The following is a 6,000-nucleotide window of genomic DNA, read 5'->3' on the forward strand; positions in this document are numbered from 1 at the left end:
TTGCTTTCTGGTGCTTTGGAAAATAGGTTGACCTCCTCATCTTTGTGGCAGCCCCTCAAATACTGGAACACTGCTATCATGACACCCACTAGTTCTTATTTTCACTAGACTAGACATACCCAATTCCTGCAACCATTCTTCATATGTTTTAGCCTCCAGTTATCTAATCATCTTTGTTGCTCTTTTCTGCACTCTTTCCAAAGTCTCAGCATCTTTTTGATAATATGGTGACCAAAAATGGATGCAGTATTCCAAATGTGGTCTTTGTAAGGCTTGATAAAGCAGTATTTGTACTTTACGTGATCGTGATTCTATCTCTCTGTAGTAATTCTAGTAATTGTAGTAAATAAAAGACTTGTAATTCTTTTCAACAGGATTCCAGTCCGCCTCTTCAAGATGCCATTCCATTCTTCTTCCATTCTTTATTTTCTATTTTCCACCACCATTCCTCAATGTTTACTCAGTGTTCCATTCTTAATAAAGAAATTCAGTCTTTGCTACACTACTTTTGACCATTCTATAGCTTGGCATTTTTTTTTAAATGAAAATTTTATTTTTCCACAACAAAAAGAAGAAAAAAACATTCACATCAAACAATTTCAATATGCTGAAGGGGTGTTTACATATCTTCTTGTGCAATCTCAAGATAAACATCTCTTTTGTAAATATATCTTCTTTTCTAACATATTTTCCCATCTAACCAGTTATAGAATAAATCCCATATTTTATAATATTGCTTATCTTCTTGGTCTCTAATTTCAAATGTCAATTTACTCATCTCTGCACATTCCATCATCTTCCTGATTATTTCATCCTGCAAAGGTAACTTCTCATTTCTCCAATTTTTAGCAAACACAATCCTAGCTGCTGTAATAATATTCACAATCAAATATTTTACATCTCTAGTATATATATCAGGAATAATTCCCAACAGAAAGACTTCTGGCTTAAAGTCTATGTGTTTTTTAATCATTTTCTCCAACCACATGTGTATCTTAGTCCAATATCTTTTCGCTTCAACGCATGTCCACCACATATGGTAATATGATCCAGGTGACTGATGACACTTCCAACATTTTTTGGATTTGTCCTTAAACATTCGATACCTTGGCATTTTTTAATTGTTTCTTTTCTTTTGTTTAATTTCTACTAAATTTTTTAAATAATTCTTTTACATTTTATTTTTCCAAAGTTAAAATATAAAGAAGGGAATGAAATATCATTAATATCTCAGCAAAAACCATACGGGACAAAATAAGCATCTTGCTGATCCAAGGTGCTGATTGCCAACTATACTAAGAGCTACCGACCCAAGCTGAGCCTTTTGCTTTTGGGGCAACTCAAAGCACATTTGCAGAACAAATGGCATGTTTGTGCAAAACAGTTGGAAGTTCACATGAAGTGTTAATACCACTTTATAATGCCTTGGGAAGGCCACACTTGGAATACTGCATTCATTTTTGGTCGCCACGATGTAAAAAAGATATTGAGGCTCTAGAAAGAGTGCAGAGAAGAGCAACAAAGATTGCAACAAAGGGGACTGGAGACTAAAACATATGAAGAACGGTTGCAGGAACTGGGTATGTCTACTTTAATGAAAAGAAGGACTAGGGGAGACATGATAGCAGTGTTCCAATATCTCAGGGGCTGCCACAAAGAAGAGGGAGTCAAACTATTCTCCAAAGCACCTGAGGGCAGGACAAGAAGCAATGGGTGGAAACTAATCAAGGAGAAATGCAACTTAGAACTAAGGAGAAATTTCCTGACAGAACAATTAATCAGTGGAACAACTTGCCTCCAGAAGTTGTGAATGCTCCAGCATTGGAAATTTTTAAGAAAATGTTGGATAACCATTTGTCTCAAATGGTGTAGGGTTTCCTGCCTGGGCAGTGGGTTGGACTAGAAGACCTCCAAGGTCCCTTCCAACTCTTTTATTATGTTATATGTTATGCCTCCAATCCCACCATCTCAGTTCCCGAGAATTAGAACAGCCGGTGGCTGAGCAGTTCTTCCTAATGTTGTAAAAATATGAAGAACACGCCCTGATGATTAAAAATAGGGGAGCTGAACAAATGCAGCCGCACGGAAGCACAAATCCCTCTCTCTGTTTCTATTTATTGATTTTATTTATTTTATACAATTTAGGCACCACCCAACAATTGATGACACTTGGCAGCTTAGCCTTTAAAAAGGAGGAAATAATAGAATAGACAAACAGATCGTGTAAATACAGAAGGAGAAAAATAAAACCATACACCTTAAGCATACACAGGTCCTCGTGATACCCTACTCCATGATTTGGGAGAATGAGTTTGAAAGACTTTTTCACGCCTCTCTTAATTTTTCTGAGGAAAAGGCTCGAATACCTCAAACCCCATTTTCGTTCAATTTGTTGCACAATTTAATCAAAAGTCAAGCAAACAGTAATGGATTCATATTGCTGCGATATCTGCAAAAGCCTACTGTAAGGAGAATTTGTAATCTCCAGGTATTTTTTTTTAAGCTGCTTTAAATCAGGGGTCTCCAACCTTGGTCCCTTTAAGACTTGTGGACTTCAACTTCCAGAGTTCCTCAGCCAGCTGGGACTCTGGGAGTTGAAGTCCACAAGTCTTAAAGGGACCAAGGTTGGAGACCCCTGATTTAAATGACTATGTGCAGATCTTAATCATTTTCATTATTCTAGCCATATCTTGCATTATTGGTTCCAACTGTATTTATTTATTTATTTTATTTGTCACAACATTATATATAAGCATAAGTGTGGAATAACTATACGATATATAAGCATATATATTACCATAAGTATGTAGTAACTATATGAAATTGTATATAATCAAAGGGAACATTAGGACAGGAACAGTAGGCACATTGGTGCTCTTATGCACACCCCTTACAGACCTCTTAGGAATGGGGTGAGGTCAATAGTAGATAGTTTTTCGTTAAAGCTTTGGGGATTTTGGGAAGAGACCAGAGTCTGGTAGTGCATTCCAGGCATTAACAATTCTGTTTCTGAAGTCATATTTTCTGCAATCAAGATTGGAGCGGTTCATATTAAACTTAAATTTATTGTGTGCTCGTGTATTGTTGTGATTGAAGCTAAAGTAGTCTTCAACAAGAAGGACGTTGTAACATGATTCTATGAGTTAAGCTCAGGTCATGTCGAAGGCGTCGGAGTTCTACATTTTCTAAACCCAGGATTTCAAGTCTGGTGACATAAGGTATTTTGTTGTAAACAGAGGAGTGGAGAACAACTCTGTGTATGCCGGAAGCAAGTTTTAATGTGAATAAAACTTGGCAATGTGGCAAACAAAAACGTGATTCGCCAACTGGAAAATACAGCCGATTTTGGGTTTCTGCTGATAGTCCTGAACAATGCATGTGCCTTTGAGATGAATACTCAATTCTATAGTGTTTTTCAATCTCAGCAAGATGGTTAGCTGGGGAATTGTGGAATTGAAGTCCATACATCTTAAAGTTGCTGTGATGGAAAAATATTGCATCCATTCCATCACTTATGTACTTCAGGACTAGTACATAGCTTCGCTGACTAGAAAAAGAAAAATAAATCAAGCAGAAAAATATATATATTGCTAGGTCTTGGAAAGTGTGTTTCCTTAATTTTAGTAATGTTAAATACTGCTTTTAGAAAATAATAGCATTTATTTTTCTTAAAGTTCCTAGAGTTCACAAATTCAAAGTATATAGGAAATATTTAGCCTAGCGAATTTATTACAGGTAGTCCTCAACGTACGACCATAACTGAGTCCAAAATTTCCATTGCTGAGCAAGACAGTTGTTAAGTGAGTCTTGCCCCAGTTTCTGACCTTTCTTGCCACAGTGGTTAAGTTGAATCATTGCAATTGTTAAATTAGTTACATGATTGTTGAATGAATCGTACTTCCCCACTGACTTTGCTATTCAGAAGGTCGCAAAAGGTGATCACATGACTGCAAGACACGTCAGCCGTCATAAATACATGCTAGCTGCCAAGCATTCCAATTTTGACTACGTGACTATGGGGATGCTGCAATGGTCGTAAGTGTGAAAAATGGTCATCTCACTTTTTTCAGTGCTGTTGTGACTTTGAGAGGTCACTAAATTAAGTTGTAAGTGAAGGTTGTAAGTCTAATGGCAGAAAATGAAGAGGAACTTAAAGAGACTCTTGATGCGGGTAGAAAAGGAGAGTGCAAAAATTGGCTTGAAACTCAACATTAGGAAAACTAAGATGATGGCATCCAGCCCTCTCAATTCCTGGCAGATAGATGGGGAAGAAATAGAGGTAGTGATAGATTTTATTTTCCTGGGCTCCAAGATCACCGCAGATGGGGATTACAGCCAAGAATTTAAAAGACGCTTGCTCCTGGGGGGAAAGCTATGGCAAATCTAGATAGCTTACTAAAGAAGCAAAGACATCATCCTGCCAACAAAAGTGCGTCTAGTCAAGGCTATGGTTTTCCCAGTTGCAATGTATGGCTGTGAAAGTTGGACCATAAGAAAGGCTGAGCGCCAAAGAATTGAGGCCTTTGAACTCTGGTGCTGGAGAAGACTCCTGAGAGTCCCTTGGACTGCAAGGTGAACAAACAAGTCAGTCCTAGAGGAGATCAACCCTGACTGCTCTTTGGAAGGCCAGATCCTGAAGATGAAACTCAAATACTTTGGCCATCTAATGAGAAGGAAGGACTCACTGGAGAAAAGCCTAATGCTGGGAAAGATTGAGGGCAAAAGAAGAATGGGATGACAGAGAACGAGGTGGCTGGATGGAGTCACTGAAGCAGTAGGCAAGTGAGCTTAAATGGACTCCAGAGGATGGTAGAGGACAGGAAGGCCTGGAGGAATGTTGTCCATGGGATCGCAATGGATAGGACATGACTTTGCAACTAACAACAACAAGCAAAAGGAAGCAAAATGGTAGTCCAAGGATTAACTATTGAATGCAAAAGCATGTCATTGTGAGGAAAATTAGTTACATAAAACAGGGGTGTCAAACTCAGGGGCCGGGGGCCGGGGCCGGCCCATAGATCTGGCCCATGGGGCCACCCTGGAAACTGTGAAGGACTGGCCCGTGGTGCCTCTTCAAGCAAAAACAGAGCTCTTAAGGGCAGTACACAACCACCTGAGCTCTGCTTTCGCTGGCAGAGGGTTGCAGGAGCCATAGCAGCCAAAAACAGACCTCAGGAGCCCGTTTTTGCTGGCAGAGCTCTCGGGCCACCACAGGTGCCCCCAACACGAGTGACATCATGCTGGTCACACCCACCCCAGACACGCCCACCCAGACCCTGATGTGGCCCTCAATGAAATTGAGTTTATTTGTGAACAATCCAGATGTTCTTCTCATTGCCCTCCTTCTCCTAAATAAAATTCTACAGATCAAGAATCCTAAAGTCTACATTGAGTAGTGTACAGACCTATTCAATTCGTATTTCCACCATTTATTCCAGGAAGTACTACTTGAAATCAATAAAATCATCACACTATACGTACCACAAATCACCACCAAAATCATAAAAAAAAAACAAATTACCCATATCAATAAAAAAGCTTCAATCCAAAAAAAAATCCCTCTGGAGAAGAAACAAAAAGGGCTATGTAGCAAACTTTAAAAACCGCTACAGAAATATTTGCAACCAAATAAAAACTGAATGTAACATTTACCATACCAAGCAAGAAGACCTTCTACGCACTAATTCCAATCGTGCTTTTTATAATTTTGTAAACAATAAACTTAAAGAAACAAGATCCATTCCACCACTAAAAGAATCAAACGGCAAAGAATGTACTGATGAAACAGTTAAAGCAAACCTCTTTAACACATTCTTCAGCTCAGTCTTTGTAAACAGCGATGGCTCATATCCGACATTTCTCAATCGTACAAAAAATGACTTAACACATATAGACTTCACAGAAGATAATGTTGAAAAAGCTCTTCGCAACCTGAAACCATCATTATCTATTAGACCAGATGGACTATGTGCATACTTTTTAAAAAAACTTTCAATTAAT

General features: G+C 38.5%; 1 protein-coding gene across 1 annotated transcript in view; it reads right to left on the bottom strand.

The window, feature by feature from the left end:
• Positions 1–2,844, bottom strand: part of FER1L6 (fer-1 like family member 6) — a 132,623-nt gene extending 129,779 nt beyond the window's left edge. Inside the window, exon 1 of the mRNA XM_058178303.1 lies at positions 2,798–2,844. The gene's annotated coding sequence lies outside the window, so the exon portion shown is untranslated. The remainder of the gene's footprint in view (positions 1–2,797) is intronic.
• Positions 2,845–6,000: the final 3,156 nt, after the last annotated feature.

The sequence above is a fragment of the Ahaetulla prasina genome, chromosome 3, assembly GCF_028640845.1.
Source record: "Ahaetulla prasina isolate Xishuangbanna chromosome 3, ASM2864084v1, whole genome shotgun sequence".
NCBI lineage: Eukaryota > Metazoa > Chordata > Lepidosauria > Squamata > Colubridae > Ahaetulla > Ahaetulla prasina.